This window comes from Pecten maximus, chromosome 12, assembly GCF_902652985.1.
Source record: "Pecten maximus chromosome 12, xPecMax1.1, whole genome shotgun sequence".
Taxonomy (NCBI): domain Eukaryota; kingdom Metazoa; phylum Mollusca; class Bivalvia; order Pectinida; family Pectinidae; genus Pecten; species Pecten maximus.
Window position 1 is genome coordinate 6928626 of NC_047026.1, and position 22233 is coordinate 6950858.

Here is a 22233-nt window from a genome sequence, read left to right on the forward strand (position 1 = left end):
TTTATTGGAACAGACGGGTTTGCCTGTTGTCAATATAATGTGACCAGGATTTGTGTGTAATGCTACCATGTCAAGGTATGGTATTTCAGTATGATAGCACTATAATGTCATTCTTGATAACCTTAAGTATTACTCATTACAAAACAATATATTTACAAATCTGAATGCCTGGAATTAGAACCTAATATAAACAGTCTAAAAAATCATATTAATTTTGAGTTAAAAGTGCACAAAATTTTAATATCCAAAAGTAATATTAAAACCAAAATACATATTGACACACAAATACAGAAGTGGCTACAAATCTAAAATGATAATACAAATGTACAACATCTCTGACCTAGGTTTATTGTGTCCTTTCTGTTTCTGTTTTCAGTTGTTTTTATATACTTATTTGTAAGTTTGTTCTTTTTGTTTTTGGGTGGAGTGAAAGTGTAACTGTTGATGTATAAAGTGTGAATGTTTTGTCTTTACTCATGTTTTTTGTATATGTCATGTTTTGTAAACAAAATTTGAAAATGAATAAAAAATAGAATAAGAATAGTCATTTATCAGTGACCCTTCATTTGAGGAAACTGTCCTTAAATTAAATAAATCTATTAATAGAATGTAAAACACCGAATAGTCATGTTCTACAGGTCAGAACTGGAGAACAGAGATTAAAACAACATGTTTCATGGCCCGTTTATAGGTTTTGCTGGGTAATTATCACCCTGCGAACAGCCAAGGTCATATTGAGGCAGGGTCTCCTTGTAGTAGTAGTAAGTGATTACCTCACTGAACAACATAAAGGAGGTCTGTCAAACGCCATCCACAGCAATACGTAAGGGTACCTTAAGTATCTTGTCTAAGTACACAGTGCAACCACAACAGCATAGACCGGCCTGTTTCTATGCTTTCCGAGAAACACAAACTGACACGGGTAGGGAGCCTGGAACCGCGTGCACCTCTGATCTTTACCTACATGAGGCTTCGGGGCCAGTTGTTAACCCACTGAGCTATCGCAGACAGTTAGGGGCCCAATTCTAATGTTGTGAAGTTTCTTCCTTTGTCAGTCTTTAAAACATACTTTCCATTCCCTGGGAGCACTCTAATGATAGGGCTATCACAGCCACGGCCCTATATAGGGAAATCAAACCTAGACGGTCTTTTTGAGATGCTAATGAACTTTTCACAATGGCTTTTGTTAAATGTTCAGCTTTTATACTTTGGGGTAAAAAATGTAAAGTTATCTTTGAAGTGGAGATACCTTGCTTATACGCAATGCATAAGGTTTGTAAGCAAATCCAATCTTAGAAATTCCAGTGCTTCAGTCTTTTCTCATGAAATTTTGTGGTAATCTGCGTTTTAATCAGTTTGGAAATAAGAGAGCGCAATTGGGGTCTTCCATCATCATTTTTTCAATTTCCAAGAATTTTGAGCGTTCTTTCCCACGCCAGGCTGGTCGGCTGTTCTTGCGGTAATGATTATTGAGTGGAATTCTGGGATGTTTGTTCTGAAGATGTTCTTTCGTTTCCACATAAATAAAGAAAGAAAATGGGAGAGCTTCTATGTAATTACAACACTGGGCTAGTAAACAGTTTGGCAAAGGGCTTTATTAGAAGAGTTGCTCTCGTTATAAGGCAAGAAAAGCCATTTCTACAGGAACAAGTGATTGACAGAGACGGAAGTAACCGACGTCATTCTCACAATCAACGTCTTTCCCAAACAGCAGCAGGCAAGTCGCAAACCTGATGGCATACTGCTAAATGGGTTTAAAGGGAGGTAGGGGAAAGGAAATGGGACAAAAAGTAATGTCATCTCTTCTCCGTGGATCTTATTTGATAATGAACAAATGAATTTGTCCAACACGGAGGATTATATATTTCAGTGAATGGTTTTGTTACGTAGTTATACAATTAAAAGTCCGTCATCACATATCTGCATTACTGGTGCTCAGCACTTCACTAAACTGTAGCTTGATAACTATCCAGAATTAGATAAACCTACCAAACAGAAATGTTGTTGTTATCCAGTATTAGATAAACCTACCAAACAGAACTGTTGTTGTTTAGATAAACCTACCAAACAGAACTGTTGTTGTTATCCAGTATTAGATAAACCTACCAAACAGAACTGTTGTTGTTATCCAGTATTAGATAAACCTACCAAACAGAACTGTTGTTGTTTAGATAAACCTTCCAAACAGAACTGTTGTTGTTATCCAGTATTAGATAAACCTACAAAACAGAACTGTTGTTGTTTAGATAAACCTACCAAACAGAACTGTTGTTGTTTAGATAAACCTACCAAACAGAACTGTTGTTGTTATTCAGTATTAGATAAACCTACCAAACAGAACTGTTGTTGTTTAGATAAACCTACCAAACAGAACTGTTGTTGTTATCCAGTATTAGATAAACCTACCAAACAGAACTGTTGTTGTTATCGTGTATTAGATAAACCTACCAAACAGAACTGTTGTTGTTATCGTGTATTAGATAAACCTACCAAACAGAACTGTTGTTGTTATCGTGTATTAGATAAAGCTACCAAACAGAACTGTTGTTGTTATCGTGTATTAGATAAACCTACCAAACAGAACTGTTGTTGTTATCGTATATTAGATAAACCTACCAAACAGAACTGTTGTTGTTTAGATAAACCTACCAAACAGAACTGTTGTTGTTATCCAGTATTAGATAAACCTACCAAACAGAAATGTTGTTGTTATCCAGTATTAGATAAACCTACCAAACAGAACTGTTATTGTTTAGATAAACCTACCAAACAGAACTGTTGTTGTTTAGATAAACCTACCAAACAGAACTGTTGTTGTTTAGATAAACCTACCAAACAGAACTGTTGTTGTTATCCAGTGTTAGATAAACCTACCAAACAGAACTGTTGTTGTTATCCAGTATTAGATAAACCTACCAAACAGAAATGTTGTTGTTATCCAGTATTAGATAAACCTACCAAACAGAACTGTTGTTGTTTAGATAAACCTACCAAACAGAACTGTTGTTGTTTAGATAAACCTACACAACAGAACTGTTGTTGTTATCCAGTATTAGATAAACCTACCAAACAGAACTGTTGTTGTTTAGATAAACCTACCAAACAGAACTGTTGTTGTTTAGATAAACCTACCAAACAGAACTGTTGTTGTTATCCAGTATTAGATAAACCTACCAAACAGAACTGTTGTTGTTTAGATAAACCTACCAAACAGAACTGTTGTTGTTATCCAGGGATATTAATCCATTAACAGCAAAAACAGTAATATAAGATGATTTTCCAATTGGAAGTTGTTAGGTTCTTTCAATTTGTGATGTATTGAATTCAAATTATGACAGATGAGCCCATAAAAGTTTCTGTTTAACACTTGACAAAGCTGCATGATTACTTAAGAAAACATGGCTTCATTCACACAAAACAAGGCTTCATTCACACATACATGGGTATCACTCAACCGAAAGGTACCACCCTAGAAAGATGTTTACTAAAGATAACACCCTTTTTATTTTTGTAATATAAGTAATATTATTTATTATATACATTTCCACAAGTTGATATCAGACCAGATGATATATCACACACCCTTAAAGTGATTGCATGGATATCACACAATTTAATCTTCAAAAGTGATATCATGTTTTTTGCCAATGAATGATATTTTGAAAGTATTCTATGACCATTTTGAGATCAAATCTCTTATCAACTCTTGAGTCCTGATATCAACCTAATAGGGCCTTCAGACTGATTAGGGGTGTGATATCAGATGTTTGTATAATAATCTCTAAATACCATTCATGGGCAACAAACATAAACTCTCTAAGATTCAAAATGAATCTGCAAACTTTGCTGTAAGAACGATTTACAGAATTTTGTACATTTACAGTATCTGAGTCATTTCAATTTGAGAATTCTGTAGTTAAAGTTTTAATTATCAGGTTCTATGCTACCAATAGATCTACTTCCTTGTATATCAGTGTCAATGGTTTGGTTTGTTTTTGTTTAACATCCTATTAACAGCCAGGGTCATTTAAGGACACGCCAGGTTTTGGAGTTGGAGGAAAGCCGGAGTACCTGGAGAAAAACCACTGGCCTACGGTCAGTACCTGGCAACTGCCCCACGTAGGTTTCGAACTCGCAACCCAGAGGTGGAGGGCTAGTGTAAAAGTGTCGGGACACCTTAACCACTCGGCCACTGCGGCCCCTATCAGTGTCAATGGAGATCATGCAATGCTTGTGTTCTTTCCTATCGGAGGACCCTGCTTCAAACTCCTTCTTTTATAGCACCAAGTCAACTTAACATTATAGAATAGACAGTGTATCTCCCAACCCAGACATTATACCCAGTAGCTGTTATTGGCATTTTGTTAACAGGAAGAAATAGAGGATATCTAACAGTGTCTTCAGTGATACCAAATATATTTCACGAGTGGGGCTAATATTTTGATATTTTTCACGAGTGCGCAGCACGAGTGAAAAATATCAAAATATTAGCCACACTCGTGAAATATATTTGGTATTACTGAAGACACTGTTAGATATTCTGTTTATTACATTTTTTATCAACAAAAAACCTACCCCGTATGCTAGCTAGGCCTAATATAAACAAAAAAAGTAGTTCCCCCTGTCCAGGTGCTGACATATATGTCAGGCTTTCTGATTGGTCAATTATTTTGGTATTTTCTAATCATTAATTTGATTGGTCAAATCAGCAAAAGTGATATTTTTTACTATCACTTTTATAGAATGAATAATTTTTGATATTTCACTGGTAAAAATGTAATAAAACACTTTCTCCGAAAATATGTCCTCAAATGGTTTCAGGGAATCAACCCTAGCCGTGTGTGTGGATATTTTGGTTTTTGTGCCTTGTTTTACAGACTACCAACAATAAAAACCACTTTGAGTCGAAGACCCAAATGTTAAGTACTCCGCCGAATTCAACAGAGACTGACACTAACATAGGTCATAAGCACTGTAAAAAAAAACGCTTTTTAGTACCGTATAAGCTACGAAACCATTTATTGTACTTTTATATAGCGCTGACTAGACCCATTATTTCCAGAAGACTTCATTAAACTTAATGTAGAGAGGACACTTGATCTGATGTAGGGCATGCTGGGGCTGTGTTATATTCATTAAGTTGCGGAGCTTTTTCGTTTCCAGTTTGATGTCATTAATTACAAGTTTCATCAAGGCCTGGAATCGGTGTCTAGGGAACTCCGAGATTGGAACACTATTCATCCCCTGTAGACAAAAAAAGCTGTTGTGAATTTTCTTTCTATTAGTTTCCATGATACTAGTGGCCAAATCAATCTGTGCTTGAAAGTTTCAAGGTTGGCATATTGCTAACACGGCTGTATAAATCACCTGAAGCTATGTGAAGGCTTTGTTCTATAGTAACTAGATCCAGAATGTGGAAACAACATTTAAAGGTACAGAAAGGTTAGACTAAGAGGAAGAGGAGGAATGCAAAACTTTACTAGATGCAGAAACAGCAGTAGAAATATTATTCAGGTTTGACTGGATAAAAAAGGACGATTGAAATCTAAAATTGTACTAGATACAGAAATTTGATAGAAATACTGAAGGTTTCAAAGACAGAGTGAATGCATCAACAAATATTGACTATAGACATAGAATTGAGATCGCGATAAATTTCATATTATGAGGCTTAGAATGCTGACATTTGAAAATGTCTGTGGCTAATGATTTTTTAATGGTAAAAACTGTGACTTTTGGATTATAGACCATTATAGCATTGTGTTTTGGTTCCCATGGACAAGGGATTATAGACTACATGCGTGTATCAATCAATTCGGTTCCCATTAACATGAGAAAATTTTGAAATAAATATAGACTACAGTGATTGTTTTTGGTTCAACAAGAGAAGCTTTTATGATATGGACTATAGCAATTTTTTTGTTGTTGTTGTTGTTTGGACAAGGAGAGCTCAATTTGTGATATTCACAATTACTTTTGGCTCCCCTGGATGAGGCAGCATTTTGGGTATATAGACTATAGCAACTGATTTTGCTTCCCCTGGACAAGGAAGACTCTATCAATTGTTTTTTTGGCTCCCCTGGACAAGGGAAATATTTGAATTATAGACTGTAGCAATTGCTTTTGGTTCCCCTGATCAAAGGAACTTTAAGGATATAAACTATAGTTATTGATTATATATGGTTACTTTTGACAAGGAAAACTTTTGGGATATGGACTATATTGCAGTTGTCCTTGGTTCCTCTGAACAAGGAAACCTTTTGAGACATAGAATATAGCAATTGTGTCTTGAATTCTCTGGACATTTTGAGGGAACCTTTTGAGATATAGAATATAGCAATCGTTTCTTGGACTTCTGAACACGGAAACTTTTCAGATATAGAACATAGCAATTGTGTCTCGGTTCCTCTGAACAAGGGAAACTTTTCAGATATAGAATATAGCAATTGTGTCTTGATTCCTCTGGACAAGGGAACCTTTTGAGATAGAGAAAACAGTAAATTGTGTCTTGATTCTCCTGGACAAGGGAAAGTTTTGGGAAAAGAACTTTAGCAATTGCTTATGTTTGGTTCCTTTTGACAACACCTTCTCTAGAAAACCTTTAAGACTCTATCATGTTTTGGCTCCCCTTGGCTGAGTCTTTCCTGAGGCAAATGACAAGCGTTTACACATGTACAACAGGAAAGTTAGTACAACACAAGTGTAGTCTAATGTTTACAATAGCATTGGGCACGAGGGAAATAGTAATGTATATTGCCCAAGAAATGCAAACTAATTTTTTTAGGTCAATAGCTGAGGGAATTAGTTTGTCTTGAAGGGATAATAAATTGATGGTATCTCTTGTGGCCATTTGTATAACTGTATGTAGCGTTACATCTGATAGGGAGATTGTTCGGCCTGATAATTATATACAGGATTCAATAGTAAGATGTAGTTATAGTTCATAGCAATATTCGACTATTGATGGTGTCACATGAAATCATATAATCACAATTTGTTCCTGGAGTTTTATCTAAGTATCATATTTATCCAGAAATCAGCCCATGTCTGGTAATAAGCCCATGTCTGGAGCAGCATCTGTCGTTCTTCAACTCTTCCTAAAAATATAGTCATGAACATCTGAGTGGATTTTGACCAAATTTGGTCTGAAGCATTCTTGGGGTGAAGGGGGACCAATTTTGTACATAGAGTTTATAAAATCTGAATTGCTTCATTGCTACAACTTCAAACTTTTTGCTGCAACCCATAAGGAATTTAAACCATAAAGAAACATAATGAAAAAAGTATAGTAAATGGAAGCTGTTGTTGTTATCACTGAATTTCTGTCCTGATCAGAAAGGTCTAAAAAGTTTAATACCACTGTTGTGATGCTAACACATTAAAGCTTGAAGAATATTTTTAGAAAATATCCACTGTTTATAGCCAGGAAATTGTACTGTGCAGTTTCTTTAGCAAGAAAAGTATTTTCGTAGAAACCCACTTCATCAACATCAAGGAAAACGGCAGGGATTCCAGTGGAAATGCCTGCATAACAGCAAGGGTAGAACTTTAGAGAAGTAGGTTTTATAGAAATTCAGAGTGTTTGATAGGAGAAGGTTAAATGGAAAGTTACAATTGCTAGGAACTTTAATCAGGGGTCTACATCAAGCAGTTAACAGGAAAAGAAACTTCCGTAGATATATGTCATGAGGTAAATTGGTGAGGAAGCTGCGATAGAAACCCGCTGTGTTGTAGTCGAACTTTGGAGCTGGAAAACATAGATCTGCGAAGCATCTGGGATAGGAATAACACATTTTGTATAATCAATGCACTTAGTGTGGATTGAAGAGATCTAGAACCAAGCCACGGTGTATTTGGCATTCAGATCAATAGACCTGGCCAAATTTTTTCCCTCTTGTCTCTCTTATGCGGCTGTATGTTACTCTTCTTCTGAAAGGAAATCAATGGCCGTTAGGACAGAAGGCATTAGTTATATAGAACATAGGGAGGATAGGATGACTTACTGCCCCGTAGATACCCCGATCCTCAGACTAATGGCACATGTACTGCTTACCATATATATATCCTGCAGGCAATAGACTATTACCACATAGGGGAGATGGGTACTGTCCATATTACATAGGGAGGAGAGGGGTACTGTCTGACTTACTGTCCTGTCAATGAGGAGAGGGGTACTGTCTGACTTACTGTCCTGTCAATGAGGAGAGGGGTACTGTCTGACTTACTGTCCCATCGATGTCCATACAAGATGAAAATGGATTATGAAAAATAATTTTGCAAATATTTGTGAAATCAGAATTTCTTCAGATGGCTATGTACCTCAAATCTTCACTAGAGATTATGTGGTCGATGTTTCAACCGACTGAGCTATAGCAGCCCTTGTAAATATCCTTGACGTAGCATTATTGTATATATAGTATATATATATAGCTTAACATTCAATAAATATTCTAGACCTCGCTGCCATTTATGAACATTTCAATTTTATATGTCTATATGACTTCATGTACATTAAATAGATTTTCAGTTATTACCAGAAAACAAATAACTTTGTGTCTAGACGTGGTGAAAGTTAATATCATCTTTATTGCAACTGAAGATGAAAAATATCTAAAACCAGTATTGATATCTTCATAAACTATCCATCGAAATTGCCTGTATAGTTGTTTATTTCATTGAAAAAGAAAATTAGTTTACTTCCTGATGTCAATCAGGTGACGTGCTTATCTATAGAAATCGCTCAACTTCCTATCGATGACTTCAGTCATGGCTCTTTTAGTGGATTGTTATCAAAGTTTCCAAAAAAATATCAACCTTTCTTTGTTTTATGGGTTTTCACCCTATGAATTTCCAATCATTCAGTCAGATTCAAACATTTTAGGTTCCTTGTAGTAGCTGGTGGCTACCTCACCGAACAACATACCAGAGGCCAACGATTTGCATGCCATCCAGTGCAATTAGGGTAAAGTGTCTTGCCGAAAGACACAACCACAGCAGCACAGACTGGCCAGTTTATCAGCTTCCCAAGGACCACAAAACTGACACACGTTGGGTGCGTCGAACCATGTACCTCAGATCTTCCCCTGAGGTGAATACGCGGCCAGTGTTCTAAGTGACGAGATATCCCTCCCTCCCTCCCCTCTTACCTTATTAGGTTATGTGGCTGGTACTCTAACAGACTGAGCTATAGCGCCCCCCCCCCCCCCCCTCACCTGAGGTTACGCAGCCGGCACTCTTTAACTGGCTGAGCTATATATATAGCGACCCCCTCACCTGAGGTTACGCAGCCGGCACTCTTTAACTGGCTGAGCTATATATATAGCGCCCCCCTCACCTGAGGTTTCATGGCTGGCACTCTAACAGACTGAGCTATCGTGGTTAACTGATGTAGTAGATGATAACATAATTATATACATGTAGTCATATGCTTTAACAAAAATAACAACAGAAGCCTGATCAGAATGCCTTATTTGTTGAATTCTGAATTGTGTACTGGAGTTTCCATAGTTTTGACCGGGGCTGATATTTTATGTATGGTTTTAACTGATGGGTAGTGAAAATAGTCAATAATCAAACAAAATATCTACTGATTTTACACACCAGCTTCTTTCTTCATTTAAAATGGAAATGTTGAGTACATTGTATTCATTAGGCTCACTTGTTGTCAATATTATAAATATTTTTTTATATCACTTCCATATCTATATTATAAAGAGACATCTCCAATCCAAAAACTTGACTGACCAGGGTCCTGTCTCAGTGGCAAAATTCCTGCCAAGTTATGTAGTTTAGTTTGTGAGGAGGACGACCTTGGTGAGGTTACAGTATAGTTTGTGAGGAGGACGACCTTTGTGAGGTTATAGTTAAGTTTGTGGGGAGGACGACCTTGGTGAGGCTACAGTATAGTTTGTGGGGAGGACGACCTTTGTGAGGTTATAGTTAAGTTTGTGGGGAGGACGACCTTGGTGAGGCTACAGTATAGTTTGTGGGGAGGACGACCTTGGTGAGGCTACAGTTTAGTTTGTGGAGAGGGCGACCTTGGTGAGGTTTAAGTTAAGTTTGTGGGAACGAACCTTGATGAGAAGTTTGTGAGGAGGACGACCTTGATGAGGTTTAAGTTAAGTTTGTGGGGAGGACGACCTTGGTGAGATTTAAGTTTAGTTTGTGGGGAGGGCGACCTTGATGAGGTTATAGTTTAGTTTGTGGGGAGGACGACCTTGATGAGGTTATAGTTTAGTTTGTGGGGAGGACGACCTTTGTGAGGTTACAGTTTATTTTGTGGGGAGGACGACCTAGGTGAGGTTACAGTTTAGTTTATAGGAAGGACGACCTTGGTGAGGTTGGGGAGGATGACCTTGATGAGGTTACAGTTAAGTTTGGGGGAGGACGATCTTGGTGAGGTTACTGTTAAGTTATTTTGGTGAGGTTCAGGAATACAATGTTATATAAAGAATGATTAATGTATCAAGAATCTCAATTCCCTTGTTCCTTCAAACTTGACAAGTATTCAGGAATGTGAATCTGAATGCTGTGAAAACAATGAATGATGGGTACTGAAAAAAACATTCTGTATACAATATATAATTGAGTTAGTTTTGTACAGTCATTCAGGAGCCAGTTACGGTACCACTAGAGGGAAAGGTGCCTAATGTATTCCAACATTACAGCAATGATCGTTGGCAGGGAAAGGTGATGAAGTTTTATGACCTATTGTTCTAAGTTAAACAATGAATAAGCCGTTGTTATTGTAAAATGCCTGAAATCCTAATTGAAACGGATAGCTCTGACTGTGTAGTGTCGGTGTTTTTGTTATCCTAGAAAAGGTTACTGTTTAAACAGTGAGGTAAAGGGAAGCCTGATGTGAAAAGCCTATAAATTTCCTCTGTGTGGAAGCCTTCAGAAGGAGATCTACCATGCCATGTCAGCTTATACCCAACCAAGATGTGGCAGTATCGCCAGGGATTATTTCCGTAATGTGACGTGATGTTTTTTCTTTACGATATAGACCACAGACTTCACACTCCCGCAATGTTACATTCATTTTTATAACCAAATCTTTTACGTTGAACAGGAACAATGATTTAAACACTTTAAATTTGGTTTATCTGTTGGCTTGACGATGACAGAAACACTGACTGCGGTATTTATGTCAGATAAAACAGCAGAAGATGAAATGAAAAACGGAGACCAGTATTGATACAATTTTATATTGTATGTAACTTTTCAGGAAGGCAATCTCAAGTTAAATGTATACAGTCAAACATGCTGAAATACCTCTTCTATATAGCAAAATACATGTGTATAAAGGATACCTCTCTATATCTAACAAAAATCTGTCTACAAAGACCACCTCTATATTATACCAAGTACCTGACCATAAAGGCCACTTCTATATAACAAAAAATCCATATCAAACAAAAACCTGTTCACAAAGGGCACCTCTATATCTTATACCAAAACTTGTCTCTAAAGGCTGCATCTTTATGTCAAAAACCTGTCAATAAATATCACCTCTATATATCAGAACCTGTCTGTAAAGACCAACCTCTATACACCAAAAACCTGCCTATGAGGGCCATTTGTATATAACAAAGAAATATCTGCAAAGGTCACCTCTATACACCACCTCTCAACCTGTCTAAAAAGGCCATTTCTATAAACAAACAAATATCAATAGAGGCCTGCACTTCTGTGTAACAAAAAACCTGTCTATAAAGACATCCACTTTATAACAATAGATAAGTTTGTTTTGTGACAGGTTGTAAATGAGTGAAACAGGCCCTTTTGGCCTCTTCTTTGGTATCCTGTATTGATTTTAGATATTTAGGATTTTGACCTCTGTCATGGCCTACTGAAATTACTTTAGATTACCTGAAGTTTGGTTTGACAGTTTTTTCTTCAATCTGAAAAAAAAATATGATCCAAGTCTTCTGGTAATCAGAGATGTAGTTTCTACCTCAGCTGTGACGTTCTTCTTAACTGTCAAAAGATTTTACCTGCTGTCCAGACTCCACATGGTGGAAAAATGATGGAGAGATTCTCAGAGTTACCTCAGGGGAAAGCAAATGAAATCTATGTGTTTTACAAAAGGAAATTGTTTGATTGTCATGAAACTCAATACATTGGGGAGGCTAATTTTACAAATCCTACTGGTGTTAATTTTTTTTTCTCTGTAAATCAAAGTGAAATTATTTCTCTTTGTGGATTTATCTTGACAAATATTTTTCAAAAACCCTTGTGGGGGATAATATGAAAGCTATGTTTATTTATACAACCTCCATAAATGCTAACTACTCAACCTCCATATCAAATTGATTATTATTAGATCTTTTTACCTCTATATGAATTTATCACATGACCTGTATATAGGGTGATTACCTGACCTCTGTATTGGCTGACCTCTGACCTCTTCAGCCTGATCTCTGGTGGTTGACCTTTTAACCTGTATAAAGGCTGACTTCTTAACCACAATAATCTAGACCTCTTAATCCAATGTATAGGTTTACATCTTGACCTCTTTAAAGATTGACATCTTAATCCTGTGTACAGTTTGACCTCTTAACCTCTATAAAGATTGACCTCTTTTTATAATCCCATGTATAGGTTGACCCTTGAGCCTGCATACAAGTTGACCTCTTAACCTCTATAAAGATTGACCTCTTTTTATAATCCCATGTATAGGTTGACCCTTGAGCCTGCATACAAGTTGACCTCTTAACATCTATAAAGATTGACCTCTTTTATAATCCCATGTATAGGTTGACCCCTTGAGCCTGCGTACAAGTTGACCTCTTAACCTCTATAAAGATTGACCTCTTAATCCTGTGTATAGGTTTACATCTTAATCTCTATAAAAATTGACCTCTTATATAATCCCATATATAGATTGACCCCTTGATCCTTTGGATAAGTTTACATCTTAATCCAGCGTATATGTTGATCTCTTAACCTCTCTAAGAATAATGTGGATTCTAGAAGATTGAATAGCTTAATTGGAGCTAAAACCCTGGGTTGTGGTTGTCTTTTAGGCTGAAAACTTGGAGAGAATCAGTGGAATAGTATATACATCTCCTATCCAGGTTAGCATCAGGTAGGAATTTCAGTAGTGGTAGATCAAGTTTTCATTTAGAGAACAAGAGGTTTCTAGTTCAAATCTCAGTGAGGGTTGGACTCCAGTGTTCTATATACACTCCCCTATGATCCCCTGGACAGTGAGGGTCAGACTACAGTGTTCTATATACACTCCCCTATGATCCCCTGGACAGTGAGGGTCAGACTACAGTGTTCTATATACACTCCCCTATGATCCCCTGGACAGTGAGGGTCAGACTACAGTGTTCTATATACACTCCCCTATCATCCCCTGGACAGTGAGGGTCAGACTACAGTGTTCTATATATACACTCCCCTATGATCCCCTGGACAGTGAGGGTCAGACTACAGTGTTCTATATACACTCCCCTATGATCCCCCGGACAGTGAGGGTCAGACTACAGTGTTCTATATACACTCCCCTATGATCCCCTGGACAGGGAGGGTCAGACTACAGTGTTCTATATACACCCCCCTATGATCCCCTGGACAGTGAGGGTCAGACTACAGTGTTCTATATACACTCCCCTATGATCCCCTGGACAGTGAGGGTCAGACTACAGTGTTCTATATACACTCCCCTATGATCCCCTGGACAGTGAGGGTCAGACTACGGTGTTCTATATACACTCCCCTATGATCCCCTGGACAGTGAGGGTCAGACTACAGTGTTCTATATACACTCCCCTATGATCCCCCGGACAGTGAGGGTCAGACTACAGTGTTCTATATACACCCCCCTATGATCCCCTGGACAGTGAGGGTCAGACTACAGTGTTCTATATACACTCCCCTATCATCCCCCGGACAGTGAGGGTCAGACTACAGTGTTCTATATACACTCCCCTATGATCCCCTGGACAGTGAGGGTCGGACTACAGTGTTCTATATACACTCCCCTATGATCCCCTGGACAGTGAGGGTCGGACTACAGTGTTCTATATACACCCCCTATGATCCCCTGGACAGTGAGGGTCAGACTACAGTGTTCTATATACACTCCCCTATGATCCCCTGGACAGTGAGGGTCAGACTACAGTGTTCTATATACACTCCCCTATGATCCCCTGGACAGTGAGGGTCAGACTACAGTGTTCTATATACACTCCCCTATGATCCCCTGGACAGTGAGGGTCAGACTACAGTGTTCTATATACACCCCCCTATGATCCCCTGGACAGTAAGGGTCAGACTACAGTGTTCTATATACACTCCCCTATGATCCCCCGGACAGTGAGGGTCAGACTACAGTGTTCTATATACACTCCCCTATGATCCCCTGGACAGTGAAGGTCAGACTACAGTGTTCTATATACACTCCCCTATGATCCCCTGGACAGTGAGGGTCAGACTACAGTGTTCTATATACACTCCCCTATGATCCCCTGGACAGTGAGGGTCAGACTACAGTGTTCTATATACACTCCCCTATGATCCCCTGGACAGGGAGGGTCAGACTACAGTGTTCTATATACACTCCCCTATGATCCCCTGGACAGTGAGGGTCAGACTACGGTGTTCTATATACACTCCCCTATGATCCCCTGGACAGTGAGGGTCAGACTACGGTGTTCTATATACACTCCCCTATGATCCCCTGGACAGTGAGGGTCAGACTACAGTGTTCTATATACACTCCCCTATGATCCCCCGGACAGTGAGGGTCAGACTACAGTGTTCTGTACACTCCCCTATGATCCCCTGGACAGTGAGGGTCAGACTACAGTGTTCTATATATACCCCCCTATGATCCCCCTGGACAGTGAGGGTCAGACTACAGTGTTCTATATACACTCCCCTATGATCCCCTGGACAGTGAGGGTCAGACTACAGTGTTCTATATACACTCCCCTATGATCCCCTGGACAGTGAGGGTCAGACTACAGTGTTCTATATACACTACCCTATGATCCCCTGGACAGTGAGGGTCAGACTACAGTGTTCTATATACACTCCCCTATGATCCCCTGGACAGTGAGAGTCAGACTACAGTGTTCTATATACACTCCCCTATGATCCCCTGGACAGTGAGGGTCAGACTACAGTGTTCTATATACACTCCCCTATGATCCCCTGGACAGTGAGAGTCAGACTACAGTGTTCTATATACACTCCCCTATGATCCCCTGGACAGTGAGGGTCAGACTACAGTGTTCTATATACACTCCCCTATGATCCCCTGGACAGTGAGGGTCAGACTACAGTGTTCTATATACACTCCCCTATGATCCCCTGGACAGTGAGGGTCAGACTACAGTGTTCTATATACACTCCCCTATGATCCCCTGGACAGTGAGGGTCAGACTACAGTGTTCTATATACACTCCCCTATGATCCCCTGGACAGTGAGGGTCCAGACTACAGTGTTCTATATACACTCCCCTATGATCCCCTGGACAGTGAGGGTCAGACTACAGTGTTCTATATACACTCCCCTATGATCCCCTGGACAGTGAGGGTCAGACTACAGTGTTCAATATACACTCCCCTATGATCCCCTGGACAGTGAGGGTCAGACTACAGTGTTCTATATACAGTCCCCTATGATCCCCTGGACAGTGAGAGTCAGACTACAGTGTTCTATATACACTCCCCTATGATCCCCTGGACAGTGAGGGTCAGACTACAGTGTTCTATATACACTCCCCTATGATCCCCTGGACAGTGAGGGTCAGACTACAGTGTTCTATATACACTCCCCTATGATCCCCTGGACAGTGAGGGTCAGACTACAGTGTTCTATATACACTCCCCTATGATCCCCTGGACAGTGAGGGTCAGACTACAGTGTTCTATATACACTCCCCTATGATCCCCCGGACAGTGAGGGTCAGACTACAGTGTTCTATATACAGTCCCCTATGATCCCCTGGACAGTGAGGGTCAGACTCAAGTGTTCTATATACACTCCCCTATGATCCCCTGGACAGTGAGGGTCAGACTACAGTGTTCTATATACACTCCCCTATGATCCCCTGGACAGTGAGGGTCAGACTACAGTGTTGTATATACACTCCCCTATGATCCCCTGGACAGTGAGGGTCAGACTACAGTGTTCTATATACACTCCCCTATGATCCCCTGGACAGTGAGGGTCAGACTACAGTGTTCTATATACACTCCCCTATGATCCCCCTGGACAGTGAGGGTCAGACTACAGTGTTCTATATACACTCCCCTATGATCCCCTGGACAGGGAGGGTCAGACTACAGTGTTCTATATACACTCCCCTATGATCCCCTGGACAGGGAGGGTCAGACTACAGTGTTCTATATACACTCCCCTATGATCCTCTGGACAGTGAGGGTCAGACTACAGTGTTCTATATACACCCCCCTATGATTTCCCGGACAGTGAGGGTCAGACTACAGTGTTCTATATACACTCCCCTATGATCCCCTGGACAGTGAGGGTCAGACTACAGTGTTCTATATACACTCCCCTATGATCCCCTGGACAGTGAGGGTCAGACTACAGTGTTCTATATACACTCCCCTATGATCCCCTGGACAGTGGGGGTCAGACTACAGTGTTCTATATACACTCCCCTATGATACCCCGGACAGTGAGGGTCAGACTACAGTGTTCTATATACACTCCCCTATGATCCCCTGGACAGTGAGGGTCAGACTACAGTGTTCTATATACACTCCCCTATGATCCCCTGGACAGTGAGGGTCAGACTACAGTGTTCTATATACACTCCCCTATGATCCCCTGGACAGTGATGGTCAGACTACAGTGTTCTATATACACTCCCCTATGATCCCCTGGACAGTGAGGGTCAGACTACAGTGTTCTATATACACTCCCCTATGATCCCCTGGACGGTGAGGGTCAGACTACAGTGTTCTATATACACTCCCCTATGATCCCCTGGACAGTGAGGGTCAGACTACAGTGTTCTATATACACTCCCCTATGATCCCCCGGACAGTGAGGGTCAGACTACAGTGTTCTATATACACTCCCCTATGATCCCCTGGACAGTGAGGGTCAGACTACAGTGTTCTATATACACTCCCCTATGATCCCCCGGACAGTGAGGGTCAGACTACAGTGTTCTATATACACTCCCCTATGATCCCCCTGGACAGTGAGGGTCGGACTACAGTGTTCTATATACACTCCCCTATGATCCCCCGGACAGTGAGGGTCAGACTACAGTGTTCTATATACACTCCCCTATGATCCCCTGGACAGTGAGAGTCAGACTACAGTGTTCTATATACACTCCCCTATGATCCCCTGGACAGTGAGAGTCTGAAGGTAACTAGGATAGGCCGCAGCAGAAACAGGATGTTTTTCATTGCCTTCCTTTCTAATTTACATTTGAGAATTTTCACGTTTCGTTGGTGACGTACGAAATTCACATGCCGTGTGGTTATTACGATTTGTCCCTGTTGTTTTTCTCAAGTTTCCTTAAGTGTGTATGTCACCAAGCTGGTATCCTGCTTAACCTAGTGACCTGTTTAATTGGCAGGTGTTGTTCTCACATTGTACAACTTCACATATTGTGTTACACGTGATCTTTAAAATTTGATCAAAATTATCAAATTTTAAAGATCTCTTATCCACTAATTATCGACATGTTTTTACATTAAAGAGACATACCATCCCATTAGCTTAATGTCGATAGTTCTAAAATCTTAGGTATTCCTGCCTTTTCAACTATAACGCCCCCTATTTGCTATTGTAGTAACTACACCTAGTATGTTAACCTTTCGGTCTAGCTCCCACTATTGGAACCCCTGGAATAGACTTTTAAATACAGATTTGTCAAGTGTTTAACTAGTCAAATTTAGAGCTCTAGACTATTCAATACAACATTTTTAAGTTTGTAACCAATCAAATAAAGAGCTTTTTTTATGTTTAATTCTTGAAATTATTTGGTCTTGGTCTCAATAATGCTTGAAATTTTTGTTTGGGTCAATTTCATCTTGATCTCAATCATGTTTGACATGTATGTAAACAAATTTGATCTTGGTTGCAATTATGCTTGGAATTTTCATTTATAAATTTCAACTAGATTTTTGAAACATATTTATCATTTACATTAATAACAATTTATACGTAGATCTCTTAACCTCTCTAAGAATAATGTGGATTCTAGAAGATTAAGTGGCTTCATTTGAGCTAAAAACCTGGGTGGTGGTTGTCTTGTAGGCTGACATGGAGAGAATTTATACATCTCCTATCCAGGTAAGCATCAGATAGGAATTTCAGTAGTGGTAGATCAAAGTTTTCATTTAGAGAACAAGAGGTTTCTAGTTCAAATCTCAGTGAGGGTTGGACTCCAGTGTTCTGTACACTCCCCTATGATCCCCTGGACAGTGAGGGTCAGACTACAGTGTTCTATATACACCCCCCCTATGATCCCCTGGACAGTGAGGGTCAGACTACAGTGTTCTATACACTCCCCTATGATCCCCTGGACAGTGAGGGTCAGACTACAGTGTTCTATATACACTCCCCTATGATCCCCTGGACAGTGAGGGTCAGACTACAGTGTTCTATATACACTCCCCTATGATCCCCTGGACAGTGAGGGTCAGACTACAGTGTTCTATATACACTCCCCTATGATCCCCTGGACAGTGAGGGTCGGACTACAGTGTTCTATATACACCCCCCTATGATCCCCTGGACAGTAAGGGTCAGACTACAGTGTTCTATATACACTCCCCTATGATCCCCTGGACAGTGAGGGTCAGACTACAGTGTTCTATATACACTCCCCTATGATCCCCTGGACAGTGAGGGTCAGACTACAGTGTTCTATATACACTCCCCTATGATCCTCCTGGACAGTGAGGGTCGGACTACAGTGTTCTATATACACTCCCCTATGATCCCCTGGACAGTGAGGGTCAGACTACAGTGTTCTATATACACTCCCCTATGATCCCCTGGACAGTGAGGGTCAGACTACAGTGTTCTATATACACTCCCCTATGATCCCCTGGACAGTGAGGGTCGGACTACAGTGTTCTATATACACTCCCCTATGATCCCCTGGACAGTGAGGGTCAGACTACAGTGTTCTATATACACTCCCCTATGATCCCCCTGACAGTGAGGGTCAGACTACAGTGTTCTATATACACTCCCCTATGATCCCCTGGACAGTGAGGGTCAGACTACAGTGTTCTATATACACTCCCCTATGATCCCCTGGACAGTGAGGGTCAGACTACAGGTGTTCTATATACACTCCCCTATGATCCCCTGGACAGTGAGGGTCAGACTACGGTGTTCTATATACACTCCCCTATGATCCCCTGGACAGTGAGGGTCAGACTACAGTGTTCTATATACACTCCCCTATGATCCCCTGGACAGTGAGGGTCAGACTACAGTGTTCTATATACACTCCCCTATGATCCCCTGGACAGTGAGAGTCTGAAGGTAACTAGGATAGGCCGCAAGCAGAAACAGGATGTTTTTCATTGCCGTCCTTTCTAACTTACATTTGAGAATTTTCACGTTCCGTTGGTGACGTACGAAATTCACATGCCGTGTGGTTATTACGATTTGTCCCTGTTGTTTTTCTCAAGTTTCCTTAAGTGTGTATGTCACCAAGCTGGTATCCTCCTTAACCTAGTGACCTGTTTAATTGGCAGGTGTTTTTCTGACATTGTACGACTTCACATATTGTGTTACACGTGATCTTTAAAATTTGATCAAAATTATCAAATTTAAAGATATCTTATCCACTAATTATCGACATGTTCTTACATTAAAGAGACATACCATCCCATTAGCTTAATGTTGATAGTTCTAAAATCTTCGGTATTCCTGCCTTTTCAACAATAACGCCCCCCTATTTGCTATTGTAGGAACTACACCTAGTATGTTAACCTTTCAGTCTAGCTCCCACTATTGGAACCCCTGGAATAGACTTTTAAATACAGATTTGTCAAGTGTTTAACTATAGTCAAATTTAGAGCTCTAGACTATTCAATACAACATTTTTAAGTTTGTAACCAATCAAATAAAGAGTTTTTTTTATGTTTAATTCTTGAAATTATTTGGTCTTGGTCTCAATAATGCTTGAAATTTTTTTTGGGGTCAATTTCATCTTGATCTCAATCATGTTTGACATGTATGTAAACAAATTTGATCTTGGTTGCAATTATGCTTGGAATTTTCATTTATAAATTTCAACTAGATTTTTGAAACATATTTATCATTTACATCAATAACAATTTATACGTAGATCTCTTAACCTCTCTAAGAATAATGTGGATTCTAGAAGATTAAGTGGCTTCATTTGAGCTAAAAACCTGGGTGGTGGTTGTCTTGTAGGCTGACATGGAGAGAATTTCTACATCTCCTATCCAGGTAAGCATCAGATAGGAATTTCAGTAGTGGTAGATCAAAGTTTTCATTTAGAGAACAAGAGGTTTCTGGTTCAAATCTCAGTGAAGGTTGGACTCCAGTGTTCTGTACACTCCCCTATGATCCCCTGGACAGTGAGGGTCAGACTACAGTGTTCTATATACAGTCCCCTATGATCCCCTGGACAGTGAGGGTCAGACTACAGTGTTCTATATACACTCCCCTATGATCCCCTGGACAGTGAGGGTCAGACTACAGTGTTCTATATACACTCCCCTATGATCCCCTGGACAGTGAGGGTCAGACTACAGTGTTCTATATACACTCCGGATCCCCTATGATCCCCTGGACAGTGAGGGTCAGACTACAGTGTTCTATATACACTCCCCTATGATCCCCTGGACAGTGAGAGTCAGACTACAGTGTTCTATATACACTCCCCTATGATCCCCTGGACAGTGAGGGTCAGACTACAGTGTTCTATATACACTCCCCTATGATCCCCTGGACAGTGAGGGTCAGACTACAGTGTTCTATATACACTCCCCTATGATCCCCTGGACAGTGAGGGTCAGACTACAGTGTTCTATATACACTCCCCTATGATCCCCTGGACAGTGAGGGTCAGACTACAGTGTTCTATATACACTCCCCTATGATCCCCCTGGACAGTGAGGGTCAGACTACAGTGTTCTATATACACTCCCCTATGATCCCCTGGACAGTGAGGGTCAGACTACAGTGTTCTATATACACTCCCCTATGATCCCCTGGACAGTGACGGTCAGACTACAGTGTTCTATATACAGTCCCCTATGATCCCCTGGACAGTGAGGGTCAGACTACAGTGTTCTATATACACTCCCCTATGATCCCCTGGACAGTGAGGGTCAGACTACAGTGTTAGGGTCAGACTACAGTGTTCTGTACACTCCCCTATGATCCCCTGGACAGTGAGGGTCAGACTACAGTGTTCTATATACACTCCCCTATGATCCCCCTGGACAGTGAGGGTCAGACTACAGTGTTCTATATACACTCCCCTATGATCCCCTGGACAGTGAGGGTCAGACTACAGTGTTCTATATACACTCCCCTATGATCCCCCGGACAGTGAGGGTCAGACTACAGTATTCTATATACACTCCCCTATGATCCCCTGGACAGTGAGGGTCAGACTACAGTGTTCTATATACACTCCCCTATGATCCCCTGGACAGTGAGAGTCAGACTCCAGTATTCTATATACACTCCCCTATGATCCCCTGGACAGTGAGGGTCAGACTACAGTGTTCTATATACACCCCCCTATGATCCCCCTGGACAGTGAGGGTCAGACTACAGTGTTCTATATACACTCCCCTATGATCCCCTGGACAGTGAGGGTCAGACTACAGTGTTCTATATACACTCCCCTATGATCCCCTGGACAGTGAGGGTCAGACTACAGTGTTCTATATACACTCCCCTATGATCCCCTGGACAGTGAGGGTCAGACTACAGTGTTCTATATACACTCCCCTATGATCCCCTGGACAGTGAGGGTCAGACTACAGTGTTCTATATACACTCCCCTATGATCCCCTGGACAGTGAGGGTCAGACTACAGTGTTCTATATACACTCCCCTATGATCCCCTGGACAGTGAGGGTCAGACTACAGTGTTCTATATACACTCCCCTATGATCCCCTGGACAGTGAGAGTCAGACTACAGTGTTCTATATACACTCCCCTATGATCCCCTGGACAGTGAGGGTCAGACTACAGTGTTCTATATACACTCCCCTATGATCCCCTG

The 22233-nt window shown here is 40.5% G+C and overlaps 1 protein-coding gene and 1 long non-coding RNA gene across 2 annotated transcripts in view; one reads left to right on the forward strand and one right to left on the reverse strand.

Moving 5' to 3' along the window:
• LOC117340060 (complexin-like) overlaps window positions 1–22233 on the forward strand; it is a 175983-nt gene that overhangs the window by 64608 nt on the left and 89142 nt on the right. The gene's annotated exons all lie outside the window — the stretch shown is intronic.
• On the reverse strand, window positions 5003–7153 carry LOC117340062. The gene is made up of 2 exons (XR_004535357.1): window positions 6992–7153; window positions 5003–5244 (listed from the first exon to the last, which is right to left on the reverse strand). It is a non-coding gene; the product is annotated as an uncharacterized LOC117340062 (long non-coding RNA).